General features: G+C 38.4%; 2 pseudogenes across 1 annotated transcript in view; both read left to right on the top strand.

Annotated features, from left to right (window-relative positions):
* The window catches only part of LOC103264328, a 51407-nt pseudogene extending 32714 nt beyond the window's left edge, over nucleotides 1-18693 (top strand). Inside the window, exon 2 of the transcript XR_002482192.1 lies at nucleotides 18488-18693. The product of XR_002482192.1 is annotated as an importin subunit alpha-4 pseudogene (transcript). The remainder of the gene's footprint in view (nucleotides 1-18487) is intronic.
* Nucleotides 1-24818, top strand: part of LOC103264333 — a 79228-nt pseudogene extending 54410 nt beyond the window's left edge.
* Nucleotides 24819-25098: the final 280 nt, after the last annotated feature.

The raw sequence follows: 25098 nt of genomic DNA, 5'->3' as shown, positions 1-25098 counted from the left end.
GGTCTTGAACCCGCGGGCTCAGGCAATCCGCTCACCTCAGCCTTCCAAAGGCGCGGGACTATAGGCTGAGCCACCAAGCCCAGCTTTATGTGTCTATTTTTGTACCAGTACCCTGCTGTTTTGGCTATTGTAGACTGGTAGTAAAGTTTGAGGCCTGGGAGTATGATGCCTCCAGCTTTGTTATTTTAGCTGATGATTGCTTTACTTACTCAGGCTCTTTTTGCTTCCATGTGAATTTCAGTATTGTCTTTTCTAGGTCTGTGAAAAATGTTGCTGGTAATTTGATAGGGATTGCACCGAATCTGTAGATTGCTTTAGGTAGTATGGACATCTGGACGATATTGATTCTTCCAGTCCATGACCGTGGGATGTTGTTGTTCCATTTGTTTGTGTTATAATTTGATTTATTTTAGCAATGCTTTGCAGTTCTCATTGTAAAGATCTTTCACCTCTGTAGCTAGATGGTACCAAGGTATTTTTTTGTGTTTTTGGCTATTGGGATTATGTTTTTTATTTGGTTAATTTCCTCTTTTCCTATTTGGATACCTCTAATTTATCCAGCCTGATTGCTATGGCTAGGACTTACAGTACTATGTTAAATAAGAGTGATGAGAGTGGACATTCTTGTCTTGTTTCAGTTCTTAGGAAGAATGCCTCCATCTTCTGCCCATTAATTATAACATTGGTTACAAGTTTGTCATAAATGGCTCTCATCATTTTGAAGAATGTTCCTTTGATGCCTAAGTGTTGAAGGTTTTTTATAAAGAAGGGATGTGTGTTTTATGAAATGCTTTTTCTGCATCTATTTAGATAATCATGTGGTTCCTGATTTTACATCATTTAATGTGGTGGATTACATTTATTGATTTGCGTATGTTGAACTAGTCTTGTGTTCTGGGAATGAAGTTCACCTGGTCATGATGAATGATCCTTGTAATGTGCTTTTGGATGTGATTTGCTATTATCTTTTTGAGAACTTTTGTATCTATGTTCATCAGATACAAAATTGGCCTGTGATTTTCTTTTTCTGTTAGGTCTTTGCCATTTTGGGGTATCAACATGATATTGGCTTTGTAGTAGTCCTTCCTTCTCAACTGCTTGGAATACTTTCAGTAGGATTAATATCAGCTCTTTCTTGTACTTCTGGTAGAATTAAGCTGAGGACCCATCTGGCCCAGGTCTTTTTTCTCTTTTTGGTGGGGAGGTTTCCTATTACTGAATCAATTTCTTGGCTTGTTATTGGTCTGCTTAGGGTTTCAATTTCTTCCTGTTTCAATTTTGGGAGGTTGGTTGCTAGGAATTTCTTCATTTCCTCTAGATTTTCTGTCTTACTCACATACGGTATTTGTAGTAACCTCTAATAATCTTTTCCAGTTCTTCAGGGTCAGTTGTAACATAGCCTTTTATATTTCCTATTGTGTCTATTTGAATTTTCTTCTCATTGTTTGTTTGTTTTGGTTTGGTTTGGTTAATCTGGCCAGGTGTCTGTCAATCCTATATATCCTTTCAAAGAACCAGGTTTTTGTCTCATTGGTCCTTCCTTTATATATATATTTGGGTCTCTGTTTTATTTAGCTTTGAGTTTACTTTGATGATTTCCATCCTTCTATTAGTTTGGGGATTGGATTATTCTTACCTTTCCAACTTGCTCAGGGTGATGTTAGACTGTTTACTTGACATCTCTCTATTTTCTTGAAGTGGACGTGCAATGTCTATGTGCCAACTTTCCTCTCAGTACCACTTTCACGGTATCCAACAGGTTTGGTATGTTGTGTCTTAATTTTTATTTGTTTCGAAGATCTTCTTATGTCTGTCTTGATTTTTTTTTGACCCCAAAGTCATTCAGGAGCATGTTACTTAATTTCCATGTGTTGTATGCTTTTGAGAGTTCTTGTTAGTGGTGACATTTATCTTTATTCTGCTGTGGTCTGAAAAGATGCTTTGTATGATTTCAACCTTTTGAAATGTGTTCATCCTTGACTCATGGCCATGTATGTGGTTGATCTTACAGTATGTTCCATGTGCTGATGACAATAATGTATATTCTGTGATTGTTGGCTGGAGAGTCCTGTAGATGTCTATTAGATCTAATTGGTCTACTGCTGATTTTAAGTCTCTGATTTCTTTGTTAGTTTTCTGTCTTGATGATCTGTTTAAAGCTGTGAGTGGGCATTGAAGTCTCTGACTGTTACTGTATAACTGTCTATATCCTCTCTTAGATTAATTAGCAATAGTTTTATAAATCTGGGTGCTCCTATGTTGGGTGTGTATACATACACATTCAAGATGGATATTTCTTACTGATGAACTGAACCCTTTATCATTATTTAGGATCCTTCACTGGCCTTTTTAACTTTTATTGGTTTAAAGTTTGTTTTTTTTTAAATCTGAATAAGAATAGCTATCCCTGTTCTTTTTTGTTTTCTTTTCACATGGAAGATCTTTCTCTAACCCTTTACCTTGAGCCTGTTGTTGTCATTTGCAGTGAGGTGGGTTTCCTGAAGACTGCAGAAGGATGGATCATATTTCTTTATCCAATTTACCACTCTGTACCTTTTGAGTTGTGTGTTCCATGCGTTAACATTTAAGTTAATTATTTATAAGTGGGGGTTTGTTCATGTCATGTTGTTAAGAGGCTATTTTGTGTTCTAGGATTTGAGGTTGATTTATATGGTTTTAAAACTCTTGGCTTATCAATGCTTTTGAGATGGGTGAAGTCATTCTTTCACTTCCATGTTTAGGACTTTCTTAAGCATCTCCTGAAGTACTGGTCTGGAGGTGGCATATTCTCTTAGGGACCGCATGTCTGGGAAGGGTTTACATTTGTATTTCATTAATGAAGTTTAGTTTGATGGGTCTGGAAATCCTTGGCTGGAATTGCTTTTCTTTAAAAATGTTAAACATTGGTCCCCAGTCTCTTCTGGCTTGCAGGGTTTCTGCTGAGAGGTCTGCTGCAATTCTGTCCCTTCTCTCCAGCTGCCTCTAGTATTTTATTCTTTCATGCTCCCCTTGGCAAGTCTGATTATTATGTGCCTTGAGAATGGTCTTCTCATGTAACACCTCAACAGGAATTCTCTGAATTTCTTGTATCTGCATGACCACCTCTCTTGTGAGGCAAGGGAAGTTTTCTAGGATAACAACAACTTGGAGGGCTTGTTTTAGGGTAGTCTGTTTCCTTTTCTCTCTCAGAAATGCCAGTCAACTGTAGATTTGGTCTTTTGCATAATCCAAGACCTCTCATAGTCTTTGCTCATTTTTCCTAATTCTAATTTCCTTATTTTTGTCATACTGGGTTAATTCAATAATTCAATCTTGAGCTCTGAGATTCTTTACCCAGCCTGGTTGGTTCAGCTGTTAGGACTTACTACTATGTTTTGAAATTCCAGAAGAGAACTCTTCATTTCCAGAAGATCAGTTTGATTAGTTCTTAGAATGGCCATGTTGGCTATCACTTCCTGTATTTCTCCCACGACCTGATTGATTTGGGTGCCCACTTTCTCCTGGAACTCATTGTGTGTCTTTGCCACTCGTAATCCAAGTTCTATGTCTGCCATCAGGGAGAGGTAGTTCTCAATAGATCCCATTACTTGAGAACCCTTGGTGAGTGTCAGATCATTTAGGTTTTGTGGATTGCCAGTGTTTTTTTACTAGTTCTTCCTCATCGGCGAGGGCAGTCTCTTCTCTTTCTATTTTTTGTTTTGTTATTTTATGCTCATTGAAGTTATTCTTCTTGGGCGACAATTTGTGTTGCTTTCCCACTTGATCTCCGTCCTCAAGTCCATCTGTGGAAAGGGCAGGGGTGACAGGGACAACGGCAACCTGGGGCAAGATCAGCTGGCCCTGCTTCACTTGCCCAGTCTGGTGGGGGCAGGGCAAGTCCTTTCCTTCAGATCAGGTACCTTCCTCTCCCTCTGGCACAAACACCAGGGTGCCTGGCTAGCCAGTGGCTCTGGTACCTCCTTCCCCACGCCGCATGTCTTGTCAGCAGGGTAGACGGGTGGCCAGGAGAAGCCCTGTGGCTTAACACTGTTGCAGGTGTTCAGGTGGGCACAAAGCAGCCTTCTCCACTGTGCTGCCTAGGACTGGGAGAAGCCCCACTGCTCAGCAACCTGAATGTACACTGGCAGTGGGGGAACGGCCTTGTTTTGCCTGGGCGCTGGGCTTCCTGAATTGCCAGGAGTCCCAGAGATGCTCCACCTCCCAGTTCCTGCTCTGCCATGTGGTGAGGGGGCAGGGAGACAGCCCCCTGTGTGATGGTGTCCTTCCAAGGGCAAGCCGCTCCTGTAGCCCTGAATTGGGGCTGGGGCAGGCGGCAGTGCCACTGGAGAAACGTTGCCAAAGTGGGCACGTTGTCCTGGTTGGAGGCTGGAGATGGAGGGATGGGGAGCACCCAGGAGGCGCAGACCACGCCTGCAGGATGTGTCCCGCTGATGACTGCTGGTGCTGAGACTCACCGGGATGCAGAGTCCTCTGGGTGCCACATGGATGCAGCTGGAAACTGTCCTAATTTCAGGCAGCTTTCTGTGCCTGGCGGATGTGAGAGGAGGTCTAGGTTGACTCTCCCCTAGCTAGGACCACAGCATTCGTGGGAGGTGAGCAAACCTCTCCCATTCACTGACCGCTTCCATCACCGGGTGTGCTCTCCAGAGCCCATGCTGGGGCCCAACCTGGAGGTGGTTGTGGCCTGGAACTGACCATTCTCTGTGTCCCCAGGTGTCTGTCCAACAAGCTTTAGCATGGATTTCCAGGCAGACCTCCAAAGAGCCAGCTTCAGTTCACCTTTTAGATTCTCTCGCTGGGAGCTGCAGTCACTGGATGTCTCTAGTTGGCCATTTCCAGATCCAACGTCTTAAAACACTTATGTAGTATCCTTATTTAAAATAGGAAGATCAGGATTCCATGAAGCAAACATGAGAGGCAAACATGAGAATAGTCAAGTGCACGGCCCTGGACTCAGACGATCAGGCTTAATGGTTTCTTCACCTACTAACTCATGACTTGTAGCTATTTAACCTCTTTGTGTCTCAGTTTTTTTAACTGAATAATGAGGAGGGGATTAGCAGCTATTTTACAGTGTTGTTGTCAGGATTAAATAAGTTAATATGTGGAAACTTGAAATAATACTTGCCACATAGTAAGTGTTCAATAAATGTAAGTTATTATTATTGTTTGAACAAAAATCTAAAAGTTCTGACTTTTTTTTTTTTCAATTTCTAGTCAAGAGGTCTTCACATGACTGTACTCTTTTCTTGAGTGTTTCTTCATCCTACTGGCCTTTCAACAAGTCTACCTGTAATTATGATGAGTAAAAATAATGACAATCTTTATCCTGTAGTTAGAATTATGGGGTAACTATGGGTTCTAACAAATATGTAATGTCAAGAGAACCTGGCAAGGCATGGTGGTTCATGTCTGTAATCCCAATGTTTTGGGAGGCTGAGGAGGATCACGTGAGGCCAGGAATTTGAGATCAGCCTGAGCAGCATAGAAAGACCCCCATCTTTGAAAAACAACAACAACAACAACAACAAACAGAAAAATTAGCCAGGTGTGGTAACATTATCCACCTGTAGTCTCAGCTACTTGGGAGGTTGAGACTTGAGACCAGGAGTTTGAGGCTGCAGTGAGCTATGACCATGTCCACACCACTGCACTCCAGCTTGAGTGACAGAATGAAACCCTATCTCTTAAAAATAAATAAATAAATATGAGAGTAGATTTTATATGTTACATTTGTATCTTCCATAAAACCCTTCCTAAATACCTAGCACATTACTCAAAAATTGCTACTTGAATGAACGTGTGAATGAGGGAATAGTTGAATGAATGACGATACCAAACTGAACATGAACAGAAAATTGTGATTTGACACAGTCAATTTGGCTTATTTGCTTATAATCACTCCTCCAATCTCTAAAATAAACCAAACACTTGAGTTTCTTTATTCCAAATATTCTTTTTTTTAATGTGGGGTACAATTCTGGGTAAGGTATACAAATGGTCATGATACAGGTACTCTTGTTGATGAGGCGTGCCTCCCCTCCCTCTCCTGGCAGTTTCCCACTACTGCCAATCCCTTTCTTATAGTATTATGATAATTGTTCAAGGTCTGCTTATGAGTGAGAACATGTGGTACTCACATCTTTGTTTCTGTGATAGGTCACTCACTATTATAAACTCTACTTTCATCCAAGTTGCTGCAAAGTTCATAATTTTATCCTTCTTTATGGTTGCATAATATTCCATCATGAATATGTACCACATTTTTTTTTTTAATCCAGTCCTCTTTCAATGGGCAACACAGTTTGTTCCATATTTTTGCTATTGTGAATAATGCTGCAACAAACATGTATATGCAGGTATCTTTTTCATAGAATGATTTGGGTTCTTCTGGGTATATTCCCAGAAGGGGGATTGTGGGGTCATACGAAAGGTTGATTTTTAGATCTTTTAGGAATTGCCAAACTGTTTTTCACAGAGGTTATACTAGTTTACACTCCTACCAACAGTGTAGAAGTGTTTCTTTTTTCCCGCATCTTCTCCAGCATCTCTTGCTTTTTGTTATTGATGATGGCCATCCTGACTGGAGTTAGGTGGTATCTCAGTGTGGCTTTGATGATTAGTGAGGCTGAGCATTTTTTCATGTATCTGTTGGCTGCTCGTATGTCTTCTTTTGAGAACTATTTCTATCTTTTGCCCACTTTGTAATGGGACTGTTTTTTTCTTTTCAGCACATTTGAGTTCCTTGTAGATCCTGGATGTTAGGCCTTTGTCAGATATACAGTTGGCAAATATTTTTTTCCCATATTGTGGGCTGTCTATCCACTCTGTGATGATTTCTTTGGCTTTGCAGAAGCTTTTCAGTTTGATGGGGTCCAACTTGTCTGTCTTATCTCTTATGGTATAGGCACTTGGGCTTTGATCAGGAATTGGTTACCAGTTCCAATTTCTGTAAGGGTATGTATTTTCCTGTATTTTCTAAGGTTCTTATAGTTTGAGGTTTTACATTTAGGTCTTTGATCCATTTAGAGATTATTTTTGTGTCTAGGTAGGGGTCTTTTTTTAATCTGCATGTGGTCAGCTGGTTTTCCCAGGACCATTTACCGAATTCCTCTCCCCAGTGGTTGTTGGTGGAGGCTTTGTTTAAGATGAGTTGGTTGAGAAATTAAGGTTTTGCTTCTGGAATCTCTATTTTGTTTCATTGGCCTAAACAGAAACCCAAATAAAAAGCACAATCCCATTCACAGTAGCCACAAAAAAATGAATTACCTTTGCATCTTCCTAACCAGAGAAGTGAAAGATCTTTGCAATGAAAACTACAAAACACATTCAAAGAAATCAAAGATGACACAAACAAATGGAAAAATATCACATGCTCATGGATTGGAAGAATCAACATTGTTGATATGACCATCCTACCCAAGGCAATCTACAGATTTAATGCAACATCTATTAAATTACGAGCATCGTTTTTCTCAGATCTGAAAACAACAATACAGAAATTCATATGGAAACATAACCAACCACAAATAGCCAAAACAATGTTCAGAAAAATAAACAAAGGAAGAGGTATCATACTTACAGACTTTAAACTTTATTATAAGCCTACAATAATCAAAACAATCTGGTATTGGTCTGAATTTTATTAATGTTGAAACTGCTGTGGATATTGTATTTGTTGCCTTGTTTGTTTATATCTTTACCTAATTTCAGAAAGGACATAAGATGACTCATAAAGATATTTAAACTCCAAGATGGCATTAATTGTAAATAAGGGAAAAGACAAATGGGTATATAATACAAAATAAGGAATGGATGAAAATACTCATGCCATAAAAACCCTATGGAATAGATCACACGTTAGCTCTTAACTTTTTAGAGCCAATATGGAAAGGTAAACAAAAAGCTATGTAATTCAAAAAACTAAATTGGAAAGTTACGTAATACAACAGCCACTAGATGAAATGAGACTAATTGCCCAGAAGAGTCAGCCACTCTTAGTAGTGAGATCCTCCAAACTATTCTCCGAAAGGTTACACCTGATAAATGTCAGGCACTACAGAGTCTTTAGAGAGTAAGAGTTCCCTTGGTGTAGACCACGGGATCTTTTTTTTTTTTTCTTTTTTGAGTTGGAGTCTCACTCTGTCACCCAGACTGAAGTGCAGTGGCCACTCCTGGCCACTGCAGCCTCGACCTGCTGAGCTCCTGTGATCCTTCCACCTCAGCCTTCCAAGTAGCTGGAACTACAGGCGAGCGCTACCATGCCCGGCTAATTTTTTTTGATTTATTGTAGAGATGAGGTCTCACCAACTGCTCAGGTGGGTCTCGAACCCACGGGCTCAGGCAATCCACTCACCTCAACCTCCCAAACCACAGGATTACAGGCTGAGCCACCAAGCCCGGCTGACCACGGGATCTTGATGATCTAGTTTAGTTATACTATGACAGCAAGAGAACCAGATTAAGCCAGATGCACCATGTCCTTGGGTAGGAAAGAAACACGCCCCAAGTCTTCCACTTGAGATGGTTATTATTTAGAATAAAAGAATGGCCTCTGTCTGTTGGTATATTGAATTTATTCTTTTTATTTCCAGTTCAGTATTGTCCTTACTTTAGGTAAGCAGCATGCAACATTTTTACAATAGCCAAACATAAATATAGCAGATCTGAAAAAATTTTCCTACTAGAACATGCCTTGCCTTGAACAGGAACTTCTACCTACCTCCTTGTCTAAGCCATGATAAAAGGAATGAAAGTAATCCCATCAGCAGAAATTTGAAGATGTTCTCTAAAATGGCCATCCCCTAGCATCATAGAGATTTATTTTTGTTATAAATAAAGAAGCTTATTTCCCTTGTACACATAGCAGATGGTTTTCAGAGTTAGACCTCAATTTAAATTCAGGCGCTACCATTTTTTCTATGTGTTACCTTATATGTTGGGGTACCAGTTTCCTCCTCTTTAAAATGAACATTAAAAATACTGTCTAGCACAATTGTTGTAAGGTTAATTTTATGTGAAACTTCTCACCTATATTGTCTCCCTCTAAAAACAATATCAAGCATACAATAGATGACACACAGATTTGTTAAATGAACAAATGAATGAATGTTGCCATCCAGGAGTCTTTTTTTTTTTTTTAAGGAAAAAAATTTCACTATTTATTCAAAATTCAGATTTAACAGTGTCCTATATTTTACATGGCAATGTTCGAAGAAAATAGACAAATGGAGAGAAATGGGAAATAAGTGTTTTTGCTCTGGAAAAAGTGAATAGCTGGATTTGGTTGGTGTAATCATTCTCAGACCTGACTACATGTTAGAATCACACAGAGAGTTTTTAAAAATTTGTATAAATACAGGGTCATTGAATCACAGATTCCAATTCAAGTGTTTTAGAGTGGGTTCCCATTGTTAATAGTTTGTTTTTATTTTTTAGATTTAGGCAGTACATATGCATATTTGTTACATGAACATATTGTATAGTGGTGGAGATTGGGTCTCAGGTGGTCCATTCCCCAGAGGGTGAACCTTGTGCCCCATAGGTATTTTCTAAACCCTAATCCTCCACCCCCTTCCTCTCTTATTGGTGACCCCATGTCTGTTGTTTCTATCTTTGTGACTGTTTAATTCTCACATATGAATGAGAACATGATGATCTCCAGCTCCATCATGTTGCATGCAAAGGATACATCTTTTTGTTTTATGGCTGTGTAGTATTCCATGGGTACATATACCACATTTTCATTATCCACTCATCGTTTTATGGGCATTAGGGTGGATTCCATGTCTTTACAATTGTGAAATATGCTGCGATGAACATGTAGGTACAGGTTTGTTTGTTTTTTTCTTAGTTTTTTTTTTTTATATAACAATCTCTGTTCCTTGGGGTAGATACCTATTAGTAGAATTGTTGAATCAAATGGTAGATCTACTTTTATTTCTTTGAGTAATCTCCATACCACTTCCCATAGAGGTTGTACTAATTTACACTCCCACCAACAGTGTGTGTGTGTGTGTGTGTGTGTGTGTGTGTGTTATTCTCTTTTCTTCCCATCCATGCCAGCGTATATTGGCTTTACTGTTTTAATAATGGCCACTCTGACTGGTATAAGGTGGCAACTCATTGTGGTTTTAATTTGCATTTCCCTGATGATGATGTTGAGCATTTTTCATATGCTTGTGGGCCACTTATATGTCTTCTTTTCAGAGATGTCTGTTCATGTTGTTTTTTCACTTTTTAATGGGGTTATTTGCTTGTCTTGCTCATTTGTTTGAGCTCTTTGTAGATTCTGGATATTAGTCCTTTGTTAGATGTATAGTTTGTAAATATCTTCTCCCGTTCTGTGAGTTGCCTATTTACTCTGTTAATTATTTCTTTTGCTGTGCAGAAGCTTTTTAGTTTAGCTAAGTTCTACTTATTTATATTTGTTTTAGTTGAATTTGCTCTTAGGATTTTAGTCATAAATATTTGCCTTGGTTATTAATGTCCAGAAGAGTTTTTCCTAGGTTTTCTTCTAAGATTTTTATGGTTTCAGATCAGACATTTAAGTCTTCAATAAATCTTGAATTAATTTTTGTATATGGAGAGGGATAGAAATCAAGTTTCATTTTTCTACATGTAGCTATCCAGTTTTTCCAGCACCATTTGTTGAATAGGGTGTCCTTTCCCCAGTGTGTGTTTTAGGCTGCTTTGTCATTGATCAGTTGATTGTGGGTATTTGGTTTATTTCAGGAATTTATTTTCTGTTGTATTGGTCCATATGTCTGCTCTTGCACCAGAACTATGCTGTTTTTATTACTACAGTATGTAGTATAATTTGTTTTTTTTTATTTTTAAATTTTTTATTTTTAACTATTTTATTTTTAAAATGCAGGGTACAAATGAGGGTAAAGTACATATGTGGTCATGATACAGGTAAAGTGTGGATACTTTTATTTATGTTATGTGCCCCCCATCCTCTGGCAGTGTCCCACTACTACCAATCCCTTTCTTATGGTATGATAATTGTTCAAGGTCCACTTATGAATGAATACATGTAGGTACTCAGATCTTTGTTTCTGTGATAAATCACTGAGTATTATAGACTCCAGTTCCATCTAGGTTGCTGCAAGGTTCATAATTTTGTTTCTCTTTATGGCTGCATAATATTCCATTGTGTATATGTACCACATTTTCTTTATCCCAGCCCACTTTCGATAGGCAGCATGTTTGGTTCCATATTTTTGCTATTGTCAATAACGCTGCAATAAACATGTGTGTGCAGGTATCTTTATTATAGAGTGATTTGAGTTCCTTTGGATATATTCCCAGAATGGGGATTGCTGGGTCATGTGGAAGGTCGATTTTCAGATTTTTTTTTTAGAAATTGACACACTGTTTTCAACAGAGGTTGTACTAGTTTACATTCCCACCAACAATGTAAAATTGTTCCCTTTTCCCCACATCCTATCCAGCATCTGTTGTTTTTTGAGTTATTGATGATGGCCATCCTCAATGGAGTTAAGTGGTATCTCAGTGTGGTTTTAATTTGCTTTCTTTGATAATTAGTGAGGCTGAGCATTTTTTCATGTATCTGCTGGCTGCTCATATGTCTTCTTCTGAGAAGTGGCCATTCATATCTTTTGTCCATTTTTTAAAAATAGGGTTTTTTTGTTTCCTTTTGGCATGTTTAAGTTCCTTGTAGATCCTAGATGTTAGATCTTTGTCAGAAATACGTTTGGCAAATGTTTTTTCCCCATTCCATGGGCTGTCTCCCACTCTCTTGATGGTTTCTTTTGCTTTGCAGAAGCTTTTCAGTTTGACGAGGTCCCATTTGTCTATCTTATCTTTTATGGCATTCACTTTTGGAGAATTGATCAGGACTTGACTGCCCATTCCAATTTCCTCAAGTGTGTTTCCTACATTTTCTTCTAGTATTCTTATAATTTGCAGGTTTACATTTAGGTCTTGTATCCATTTAGAGTTGATTTTTGTGTATGGTGATAGGTAGAGATCTCATTTCAGTCTTCTGCATGTAGAAGTCTTCTGCATGCCAGTTTTCCCAGCACCATTTAGTGAATAGGTTCTCCTTTTCCCCATTGGTTTTTGGTGGAGGATTTGTTGAAGATGAGTTGGTTAAGGAATTGAGGTTTTGCTTCCGGAATCTCTATGCTGTTCCATTGGTCTATATGCCTGTCCTGGTACCAATACCAGGCTGTTTTGATTATTGTAGAGTTTGATTGATTAAGTAGAGTTTGAAGTCTGGAAGTATGATAACTCCCACTTTGTTTCTTTTGCTAAGGATTGATTTGGCTATTCACGGTCTTTTATGTTTCTATATGAATTTCTGTATTGTCATTTCAGGTCTAAGAAGAATGTTGTTGGTAATTTAATAGGTATTGTGTTAAATCTGTAGATTTCCTTTGGAAGGATGGACATCTTAACAATGTTAATTCTTCTGATCAATGAGCATAGAATATTTTTCCATTTGTGTCTTTGATTTCTTTGAGCAGTGTTTTGTAGTTTTCATTGTAAAGGTCTTTCACTTCTTTGGTTAGGAAGATGTCAGGGTATTTCACTTTTTTGTGACTATTGTGAATGGGATTGTGCTTTTTTGGGGTTTCTGTTTATTGTTGATGTATAAGAATGCAACTGTCTTTTGCATGTTTATTTTATACACTGAGGCTTTGTCACAGTCCTTTATCAGTGCAAAGAGATTTTTGGCAGATTCTCTTGGGTTTTCAAGGTATAGGATCATGTCATCCATGAAGAGGGATGACTTAACTTCCTCTTTTCCTATTTGGATACCCTTGATCTCTTTCTCTTTTCTAATTGTACTAGCTAGGACTTCCAATACAATGTTGAGCAGGAGAGGTGAAAATGGGTAGCCTTGTCTTGTTCCAGTTTTCAGGGAAAATGCTTCCAATTTCTGTCCATTTAACAGTATGTTGGCTGTGGGTTTATCATAGATGGCTCTTACTATTTTGTGGTATGTTTCATCTGTGCCTTGGTGTTCAAGGGTTTTCATCAAGAAGGGATACTGAATTTATCAAAAGCTTTTTCTGCATCTAATGATATAATCATATGATTTTTGTTTTTACATCTGTTGATGTATTTAATTATGTTATGGTCTTATGGCTATTGAAACAGCCCTGCATCCTGGGGATGAAGACTACTTGGTCATGATGGATGAGTTTTTTTTATAGTCAATATTTTTTATTATGATATTGTGGGGTACAGTTAAGGGTTAGGTATACAAATATGTTTCATTCAGGCACCCTTGTTAATGAGAGGTGTCTCCCCATCCCCAGACAGATACTTACTACCGTTAATCCCATCTCCCTTCCCCTCCCCTCCATAGTCTCCCACCACGGTCAGTCATTTTCTTATAGTATTATGTTGGATGTTCAAGGTCCACTATATGAGTGAGAACATGTAATACTCAGATCTTTGTTTCTGTGAGAGATCACTCAGTATTATAGACTCAAGTTCCATCCAGGTTGCTGAGAAATTCATGATTTTGTTCTTTCTTATGGCTGCGTAGTATTCCATTGTGTATATGTACCACATTTTTTTAATCCAGTCCTCTTTTGATGGACAGCATGGTTGCTTCCAGGTTCTTGCTATTGTGAACAATGCTGCGATAAACATATATGTGCAGGTATCTTTTTTATAGAGTGATTTGAGTTCTTCAGGGTATATTCTCAGTAGGGGGATTGTGGGGTCATATGGGAGGTCAATATTTAGAGCTTTTAGGAATCACCATACTGTTTTCCAAAGAGGTTGCACTAGTTTGCACTCCCACCAACAGTGTAGAAGTGTTCCTCTTTTGCCACACCCTCTCCAGCAATTGTTATTTTTTGAGATATTGATAATTGCCATTCTGACTGGAGTTAGGTGGTATCTCAGTGTGGTTTTGATTTGCATCTCCTTGATGTGTCTGTTGGCTGCTCAGATGTCTTCCATTGAGAAGTGTCTGTTCATATCTTTTGCCCACTTTATAATGGGGTTATTTGGTTTTTTTCTTTTCAGCACGTTTGAGTTCCTTGTAGATCCAAGATGTTAAGCCTTTGTTGGACCTGGAGTTGGCAAATACTTTTTCCCAGTCTGTAGGCTGTCTCCCTGCTCCCTTGATGGTTTCTTTGGCTTTGGAGAAGCTTGTCACTTTAATGATGTCCCACTTGTGTGTTTTATCTCTTATGGCCTGTGAGTTTCGGGTTTTGTTCAGGAATTGGATGCCAGTTCCAATTTCCATGAGGGTATGTCCTTCATTTTCGAAGGTTCTTATGGTTTGAGGTTTTACATTTAGGTCTCTGATCCATTTAGAGTTAATTTTTGTATATAGGGATAGATAGGGGTCCTGTCTAGATGTGGTCAGCCAGTTTTCCCAGCACCATTTACTGAATAGGTTCTCCACTCACCCAGGTAGGTGGTGAAGGCTTTGTCAAAGATGAGTTGGTTGAGAAATTGAGGTTTCGCTTCTGGAATCTCAATTCTATTCCATTGATCTATATGCCTGTTCCTGTACTAATACCAAGCTGTTTTGATAATTGTAGCTTTATAGTAAAGTTGGAAGTCTGATAATGTGATACCACCTGCTTTCTTTTTTTTTTTTTGCTGGGGATTGTTCTGGCTATTCTTGGTCGTTTGTGTTTCCATATGAATTCCTGTGTTGTTTTTTCTAGGTCTGAGAAGAATGTTGCTGGTAATTTGATGGTTATTGCATTAAATCTGTAGATTGCCTTAGATAAGATGGACATCTTCACAATGTTGATTCTTCCAATCCATGAGCATGGGATATTTTTTCCACTTCTTTGTGTCATCTTTGATTTCTTTGAGCACTGTTTTATAGTTTTCATTGTTAAGGTCTTTCACGTTTCTGACTAGAAAGATGCCAAGGTATTTCATTTTTTTGGTGGCTATTGTGAATGGAATTGTGCTTTTTATTTGGGTTTATGTTTGTTTATTACTGGTGTAAAGAAATTGATTTTCTTTTGCACATTTATTTTATATCCTGAGACTTTGCCAAAGTCCTTTATCAGTGTAAAGAGGTTTTTGACAGATTCTCTTGGGTTTTCAAGGTACACGACCATGTCATCTGCAAAGAGAGATAGCTTGACCTCCACTTTTCCTATTTTAATACCCCTGATTGCCTTCTCTTCTCTGATTGCCCTAGCCAGGACTTCCAATACTATATAGAACAGGAGGGGTGAGGGTGGGCATCCTTGTCTTGTTCCCGTTTTCAGCGGAAATGGTTCCAGTTTTTGTCCGTTAATGAGTATGCTGGCTATGGGTTTCTCGTAGATGGCTTTTACTATTTTGAGGTATGTTCTCCATATGCCTAGCTGTTCGAGGTTTTTATCAAGCAGGGGTGCTGGATTTTATCAAAAGCTTTTTCTGCATCTAATGATATAATCATGTAATTTTGTTTTGACATCTGTTGATGTATTTAATTACATTTATGGTTTTACAAATGTTGAACCTGCCTTGCATCCCAGGGCTGAAGCCCCCTTGGCCATGATGGATGATTTCTGAGATGTGTTGTTGAATCCAGTTCGCTAGGATTGTTGAGAATTTTAGTATTTATGTTCATCAAAGTTATTGGCCTGTAATTCTCTTTCTTTGTTGGGTCTTTACCTGGCTGGGTATCAATGTGATGTTAGCTTTGTAAAATGATTTGGGGAGAGTTCCATCTTTCTCAATTGCTTGGAATACCTTCAGTAGGATTGGTATAAGCTCCTCCTTAAATGTCTTGTCTAGAATTCTGCAGGAAAGTCATCTGGTCCACGGCTTTTTTTGGTAGGTAGTTTTTTTTTTATTACATAGTCCATTTCCTTGATTGTTATTGGTCTATTTAGGATTTCAATTTCTTCTTGTTTCAACCTAGGCAGGTTGTGTGATGACAGAAAGTCCTCCATTTCCGAAAGGTTTTCAACTTTGCTTCCATACAAGTGTACATAGTAGTCTCTTATGATCTTTTGTATTTCTTCAGGATCAGATGTGACTTCATCTTTTGTGTTTCTGATTGTGTTTATTTGGGCTTTTTCTCTCTTTTTCTTGGTTAGTCTAGCTAGGGGACCATCGATATTGTTTATCCTTTTGAGGAACCAGCTTTTTGTTTCATTGATTTTTTTTTTTTTATTATCTTTTTGTCTTCCATGTCCTGGATTTGGGCTTTTATTTTGGTGATCTGGATTCTGCTGAAATTAGGGTTTTTGTGGTCTTGCTTTTCCAACTTTTTTAGGTGGCTTCTTAGGCTGTTAATTTGTGATCCTTCCATTTTCTTCATGTGCATTGGAAGGGATATAAATTCCCCTCTTACTACAGCTTTCATGTCGTCCCCGAAATTTTGGTAAGATGTTTCTTCATTTTCATTTATTTCCAGGTATCTTTTAATCTCTGTCTTGATTTCATCAACAACCCAGCAGTTGTTTAGCATCATGCTGTTTAGTGTCCATGTCTTTGTGGGTTTGGGGGGGACCTTGTTGGTGTTATTGATTATTTTTATTCCACTGTGGTCCATTTATTCCATTTTTCCATTCTATGTCTTTTCAGTGGTGCATTTAATTCGTTCACATTCAAACTAATTATTGAAATGTGAGAATTGATCCCTATCATAATGTTCTTACAGAGTTGTTGTTCTTCCTGTTTGTGTGAAATCTTTCTATTGGTTTTAGAGTTGGTTCATGTGTGTTTTTAATCTTTTGCCTGTACTCTTGTGAAGAATGTTGTTATTTTTTACTTTTCTTCTGTGTTCAATACTTTCTTAAGTGTTTCTTGTAGAGGTGGTCTTGTGGCAGCGTAGGTCCTTAGGGATTGGATATCTGGGAAAGATTTCAATTCTCCCTCACTGATGAAGCTTAGCTTGGCTGGGTAGGTTATTCTCGGTTGAAATTGCTTATCTTTTAGAACTTGGAAGATAAGGCTCCAAGCTCTCCTAGACTGGCGGGTTTCTGTAGATAAATCTGCTGCTATTCTAATTGGTCTCCCCTGGTACATAATCTGACCTTTTTCTCTTGCACCCTTTAGGATTTTTTCTTTTATACCTACTTTGTTTAGGTGAATTATTGTGTCTGGGCATTGGTCTTCTCATTTGTTGTCTTGCAGGGGTTCTCTGAATCTCTTGTGTTTGAATTTTTTCAACCTTGATGAGATGAGGGATGTTTTCTTGAATGATTTCATGAAATGTTTGTTCCAGTGTGGCCTCTGTTTCTCTCTCTGCCTCAGGAAGGCCAACTACTCTTAGGTTTGGTCTCTTGAAGTGATCATTCATCTCTTGAAGGTTTTGTTCTGTCTTTTTTAGCTTCTTCTCTATTCTTTTGACAGTTTGGGTTAGTTCCGTGTTTTAGTCTTCGAGCTCTGAGATTCTATCTTCTGCTTGGCTAATTCTGCTTTCCATGCTTATTAGTTTGTAATTTATTTCCATCACAGTATTCTTTACTGCTGTTATTTCTGACATCAGCTCCTTCCTATTTTCCTCTTGTCTCGCGTCAATTTTTAAAAATTCTATTAATGTCTTGATGTCTGGGTTTGTTGCATGTGACCAGTCATTCTGGGGGCTCTTCATTGTTTGTGTTCCAGAATCTGTTTTCTCAATGTCTGATCTTCCAGGGGTCTGTGTGAGACCTATATTCTTCTTTTGGTTTTTCTTCATTTGTGCGGTTTTTTTCCCCCTCCCTACTTTTTCCTTCCCTTCATGTCACCATCTTCTGTTTGTTCAATCTCCTATTCTTTATGTATGCCCTCTTACTTTGTTCAATTCTGGAGTTGTACTGTAGGTTGGGGGTGGTCGTTTTTGCAGTTTTGAGATTTACTTAAGGGGGGAGCTGTGATTCAAAATCTATCTGCAGGTTCTGGTATTTGCCTACAGGTGTGTAGATAATCTGAAACCCACTTCCCACTGCCTTGGAATCTGTCTGTGCAGTGGGGCTGTAGATTTACTCCCTGAAATAAAATGTGGTTAGCAGAGGGAAGAGAATGGAGCAGACAGTGGGGGGAAGAGAAGGGTGGAGAGAGAGAGAGGAGTAAGGGGAAAACAGACAAATGTGCCAACAAATGGAGAGAGAGACCTAAACGGAAACAGATAAAAACAATAGACCATGACTACAGGCTAACCAACTCCCATACAAAAAATAAATAAAACTTATAATGATGTTAACATACAGGCTAACCAACCACCTTATTGGTGTGCTGTTCCTCTATACAAAGAAATGGTTTACAGAGAGGAGAAAAGAGAAAAAAAGGAAGAGGAATAGGAAAAAAAAGGAACTAAACAGTAGGAATAGAATTATGTCATTAAACTAACAGAACCAATCAGCCACACTCTGAGACTTTTCGTTTAAGTCCAGTGTCCTTTCAGCTCTGATTTCTAGCTGTCTTTTCAAGCTGGTAAATTAGTTCGCAGTTAGGTCAGTTGCCTCTGGCCTGCTGTGAAGGACAGTTCATATCACCCTCAGTTCACCATTCAAATCTGGCCTGTTTTTCAAGCTTGTTTCTCCCTTTTCAGTGTTGTTACCTTGTATTGCCAGCAGGTGGTGCTATCTCAGCTTCTCGCCCCAGAGGGGTGGAGCCAGACAGGAGTTGGCAGAGCCCAGAGATGGGAGCCTGCCTCAGGGCACACAGGAGGAGACCCACAGCCGGCAGCTGGTTACGGTGGCAGCAGAGGTGGCAGCAATCCTAGCAGATCTTGCCTGCAAGGGCTTCAAGGACTGAAGTCGTGGATCGCCTCAGGCACAGGTGGCGCGATGCGCTATGGCTGCCATGGAGGCCTCGGCAGTGCTGCGACTGCTGTGTCTGCGACTGCAGTGGCCGTCCAGACCGCTGTGTTGCTCCAGCGGTGGTGACCACTGAGCTCGTGTGAACAGCAGGCTTCCCACGTTGGGATCCGCAGACCCCGGGGAGAGACCCAGAGACCAGGCTGCCCCGTCGCCATCTTGCCGGAGTCTTTAACAATTGACTAAAATCTCTCTAAATGCTTGAAATCATGGCATCTTAGTGGTTAAGAGCTTGGACTTACTAGTCAGGTTTCCTGGAGTTAAACCCTGATGCCATCGCTGATTATCTGCAGCGTCTCAGACAAGCTGTTTAACCATTATCTGTGTTAGTTTGGCAACAGCAGATAGCATGTGACATCTCTTACAGGAATGTTGTAGGAACAATTAGATGACGGCCATAAAGTCCTCAGCATCATTCCTGGGACATAGTATGCATTCAATAAATATTACCATTATTTTTCATGTTTTAGAAATATAAATATATCACAAAGCTTTCTTTTACTTTAGTTTTTTTTTTTAATGTTTTTTCTGGTTCTCATTCTATAGGATCTTAAATCTTTCCTAAAAGCAAACCAAACAGTTATATAATCAATATTTTTCTAGAACCCACATCTTCTTTTATGGTTTTATCTTTCTGTTTGTTTCTGTAGGACTTCATCGTCACTGTAGTCTTTTTATTCTTGTGGTTGGTGGGTTCATCTGCTGGGGCAAAAGGACTGTCTGATGTCAAAGTTGCCACATATCGCAAGGAAGTATTGTTACTGATGTCAGTTTGCGAACAGCCATCCAACAAATGCATGGCTGTCCACAGCCCTGTTATGTCCAGCCTAAATACTTCTGGATAAGTACACTTTCATCTGTGTTTTAGTTCTCATCTTTGTTTAACAGTTAAATGAATAAAAAAAAGTCAGGCATCATCTTGAGAATGTTTGCCTCCAATACTAGGCCAGTCAAAAAGGTGATATTTCACTTCAGGTGCAAGATGATCATTTGGCCTTCAAGTTTTTTGTTGACAGAATTTATCATCTTTAATGCTGCCAGCTACTGAGTTCTTAGTAAGAACCGAGTTCTTAGAAAGAACCCAGCAGGTATTAGCAGCTGCTGCTTAGATGACAGTCCAGTTGAAACTCTAAACCAGAAGCAAACATAAATTCTGGATGTTAAGGCTGAAGCCTGCCAGAAGTTAAAAAAGGAATATTTGATGACATACACGTTCCTGGGCAGAAAATATTGCTCAAGCTATATGTAAGTTAGAATACATTCAATTGATTAGAGAAACATACACAGACCTAGTAAGGTGCAACAAAAAACGCATGGTATAAAAAAGTGTTTATAATAGTTATGAAAAATTTTAATTTTTCTCCATTTTCCTGGCTTAGTTGCTTAATAACCTCAAAAAAGCTGCACTGTATTAGTTGAACAAATATTATCACCAATGTATGGCTCTTTTAGAAAGAAAATCTGGCAACAGGGACACTAAATCAGATTCTTAATTTATAGGTATTTATAAACTAAGTTATTTCAAAGAAACAAGTCGACTTATACCTGAGAAAGACAAACTAATGGCAGTAAAAAGCAGCAGTTATCAAAGAATAGAGACTCAGTAGTGTTTGCTGAAGGCATAACATTCTTTAGCAAACTCTAAAAATAATGATCTTTGCTTTAAGATTAACCTGTGTTTATATGGTTTTCTGAAATTCAATTTGGGAAGGAACTTTTGAAAGGAAAAGTGGTTGCTACTCTAATTTTACTGTGAATCGTGTCTTGGTAAGATAGTAACCATGGAAATAAACTCTGTATTAGGGTCTCACAATCATTTTTATTTACTACTAGCTGCATCTATAGATGAATAATTTGAGATATATATTAACATATATAATTATGCTTCTGTAATTTGTTTATATACAGTATTCAATGAAAGTTATTGTAACCCTGATCTCAAAATCCAAGAGGACAAAGATAATTGCTTGATGTGTTTGTTAGTTTAATAATTAATCTCCCATTAAATTATGACATCCTGCATGGTTCTTTTAATTTCATTTGTGATGTCTCTCATAATTGTTAGACTAGAAGATAGAAATTATGAGTGAAAAACAATGTGATGTATCTCCTAAAACTAAAAGGAGGAATGAAATGAAATCAAATAATATGACATGTGCGAAAAGAAAGATCCAGTGATTTTATAGTGATATGTCCATGTCTGCTAAGAGTCTTCTAGTGCCTCGTTGCAGAAAACTCAATTCAAACTGGCTAAAGCAAAATAATCTCTATATCCCTAAAGACTGTTCTTTACACCCCCCTTTTGGTACCAGTGTCTGCACTCATAAGAATATTTGGATTGCTAGTACCTGAAACTGATTCTGACTTCATCAGGAAAAATTTCTTTGGGAGGACATTAAGTAGTTCATTAATTTGATGAGACCTGAAAAAACAAGTTCTAGAAAGAGAAGAATCTAGAGCAGAACCAGGGTTCTAGATGTCCAATACCAAAGCATAGTCTCTGAACTACCTTTAGTAGGAAGTTTTACCAAACCTTGCATTACTCTGCTCAGGATACACAGTTCTAGGAGAGAGATCAAGCCATTTGATTACGTCTTGGCTCTGCAAAGAAAATCGGATTTCTGTTACCAAGTAAGTACTTTACAGATGACAAAGTGCTTCAAAGAAAGTAAATTTGTTACTAAGGTAGAAAATATAACGATTGTTTCCTGATTCATTTACTTGCAGGGGTTATTTATTGTGGTATATGTCCCTACCAAAAGCAGGGGGAAGGGATATTAATCAGTCAGAACAACATTGTTTATTACAAATTGTTTGACTTCAAATCTTATTGACATAGCTTATGCAAAAACTGAAAATAATCGGAAAGACATTAAAAGTGTGCCTTCCCAGGACAGAACCCAGGGCTAAGAATTGGAAGATGGTCAGAAAGCAGTAGCATTCCACTTGGCTCTCAGTTTGAATTTGGTAAATAAATGTACCTTGGAACTAGAAAAAAAAAAGAAAGAAAGAATTCAGTGAAATGATTCATGAAAAATGCTTAGCATAGTGCCCAGCTTATGTCAAATGCTGAGTGTTACCTGAAAGCTGTTACTAAAACACATTCACTTTCTTAAATGTCACTTAGTGTAGAACCTAAAGAGGGGAGGGAGGAATAATGTTTTTTAGTTTCTGTATTTCTTTTGAAGATTCACTGAGCATAGTTATTTTAGCCATAATTTATACTTCTGTTTCTACAGCATCACTCCAGATAATCTTGACACATCTTTATGGATAATCTAGATTTTATCTCCCTGTTCTTTCTCATGCTGTGTACAGTCTCCTTCAGTCTCTCTTTCTGTTGGCCCCACATCTGAGTTTGAATCAAAATTTTTCCCCTGATTTTAGCTGCAACTGAGTGGCAAGAAAAAATTCAAGGGCCTCTATGCTCTTAAAATGTGATACCTCTGTGACACTGGAATAAGAAATCAGTGCTCTTGAAATATGCCCATGGGAACGCCTTGTTTATGTTCTCACTCTTAAGTTGAGTTTCCCTTATTTCTTCTCTAGCATTTCTTCTTAAAAAGCCAAATCATAACAGGGAAAAGAGAGAGACTGTGAGATAGGAAACAGATAAAATTATATTCCTGAGCAGAGCCATCCTTCAGATCTAAAAAGATCATCCTACCCTGAATTTGCCCGATCTCATCTGAAAAGATCCCTTTATAATTTTATACACTTGTATATTGACATATACTTATGAAAGTGCAATTTCATCCACATTTTCTGTTTAATGGAAAATATCCCAGTTACTCTACACATGTTTAAAAGGTCTTATATGTAAATTAGAGTTTTGTCAGTAATTACCTGATTCGTTTTGTTCAAACAACTGTTACATCTTATTTTGTATCTCCCTTGGCAGGTTGCCTAGAGCATGGCACAAAATAGGTTCTGAAGGAAATGGGATATAATAGGAGAAAAGGAAGTAAAAAGGGAAGAAGAGATGGGGGTCTGGATAAGCCAGTCTTTAAGTAGATCAGTTGGGGGCCTAGATGCACTGTTTTGTCTATTGTCATTTCTCAGGAATATGGCCTCACTGTTAAAGCCCCACTTCAAGTTTTGCTGCCAGAAAAAAAAATCAACAAAATACAATTCACAGAAATATTTTAGAAAGTGATTCAGAGCATGATAATTTACCATTTACTAAGTAGAAATATTTTAGAAAGTGATTCAGAGCATGATAATTTACCATTTACTAAGTACTTGCTAATGTGTCTGGCACTATCTGTTTTATATACATTCTCTTTAATCCTCTCAACTACCCCTAAGAAAGGAACTCTTGTCTTCTTTCCATAGAAGAAAAACACAAAAACAAGAGTGAAGTCAGAGATTAAATGCCTTGTCCCAGCTCATAGAAAGTATAGTACCCCAGCTGCTCTGATTCTAAAGCCTGTGGGGATTACTCCAAAGCTGACATTCAGTTAGTGTGCTGCTAAAATATTGAAATCCTTTGGTAAAAGTCCCTGCCCTAAACCCCGAAAGCCCTGTGTCTTGACTGTACCACTACCGCCTCTACAACCACTATCCACAGGGCACTCTAGATTACCTCACCATCCAAAAACCGAAGGATAGGTGACCCAAAAAGGGACTTCCAGCAACCTACTCCAGAGCTGTGGCAGCTACCCAAATCCATCTTGATTAGTCAGTGTCATGCTGGAGTGGTGACTATGATACTTGACTGTTATCACAACTTTGTGTCATACTAGTTATCTGTCTCTAATACGGGGCTATTAAAATATACTGCCTGTGGTTAATTCCTAAGTCAATCAATCAGTATTGGGAAAGACCGCAGAACAACCCATTGAACGGGGACTTCTGTATGGGCCCTTTGCAATAGCAAACAGTCCTGCTTCCATCCAGCACTTGGACCCTTCCATCAAACACCTAGTCCCCTGACTCACAACACCTTCTGGAGGATAAGGGGAATTTCCATAGGAAAGTCTCACACCCAGTTTTTGAGACAAACATTTCATACTTTGCTGACACATGCACTTTATTCCTAGGCTAGTTTCAGCATTCACTTATGAATGTGAGAGGCTATTCAAAAACTCAGCCTATATGTAGGCTATCATGCATGTGCTTATCTGTATGCCACCAGTACCATTGCTTAATTCATATTTTCTTTTAACTTGACTCATTTTCTTCATATGATTACAATAAATAGAAAAGCAGTATCACTAGCAATAAAGAGAAGATGAGCCTATAAATTAATGCACCATTATTAAAATGAAAATGCACAATCCTGTGCCACCTGAAAATAATCTTACGCACCATAAAGGATACTTCATTTGGAGAGATAATGATGGCTGCAGTAAGCTTTTAGGCTATGGAGTCAGAACAAGGCTTGAATTCCAGATCTACTCTTCACCAAGCCATGTGACTTCAGACAAGATTTCCACTTCTTTAACGTGGATATAAAAATAGCTCTTTTTCCTTAGACCGATTCTTAGACTAAGTGAATCGATATACTTCATAGCTCTTTATGCAGTGCCTGACATGTAGTGCATCCAATAAAGATCAGATATTTTAAATGAAATAGTGATTCCAAATGAAAATTTGGAAGAGGACATAACATTAAAGTGAAAAGTGATCTTTCTTATTGTGGAGAATTTTTTCCAAAATTGAAATTTTTATGGAGTTTTTGTCTAGTTTATCATCTCATTGGCTTTGATTCTCTTTCAGGTCTTTGAATTCTTGAACTTTATCCTCTGGGCTGGAAACATATGGTTTGTTTTCAAGGAGACTGGCTGTCATTTCTCAGGTCAGAGATATCTTTCAAACCCGATGGAGGAGTACTCTAGCAGCTATAATCAAGGTGGTTACAGCCAAGACAGCTATGGGTCAAGTGGTGGGTGTAGCCAGCAGGCAAGTTTGGGGCCATCCTCAGATGAGTTTGGCCAACAACCTAGCGGCCCCACTTCCTGTACCAGTCAGATTTCACAGAGTAGCATTTGCATTCTTCTGGAGATAGCCCCACCACCTTCTATTTCAATGACAGAAGAATTTTTTAAGAGTTTCAATTAATTATTAATGCAGAGAGTATTGAGTGTAAATCAGAGATCTCTAGTCCTCATTAAGGTAGAAAGACCTGGGTTGTGATAAATGGTTCTTACAGATGAGGCGACATGAAGAGATAGATATATTTATTGCAGATGGCTAATTGGAGAGTACCTTGTTATATACACAGATACTTTTATGGTCGTTTTGTATGTGTGTTAAGGTAGTAGAAGCGTTTTGTAGGTAAAATCTCCAGTAAAATAAATCTAATAGCATTGAGTTTTCCTATGCATTTTGATGCAAAGGA

The sequence above is a fragment of the Carlito syrichta genome, unplaced genomic scaffold, assembly GCF_000164805.1.
Source record: "Carlito syrichta isolate Samal-C Ts95f unplaced genomic scaffold, Tarsius_syrichta-2.0.1 Scaffold305647, whole genome shotgun sequence".
Taxonomy (NCBI): domain Eukaryota; kingdom Metazoa; phylum Chordata; class Mammalia; order Primates; family Tarsiidae; genus Carlito; species Carlito syrichta.
This window is presented reverse-complemented; position numbering and strand designations above follow the sequence as displayed.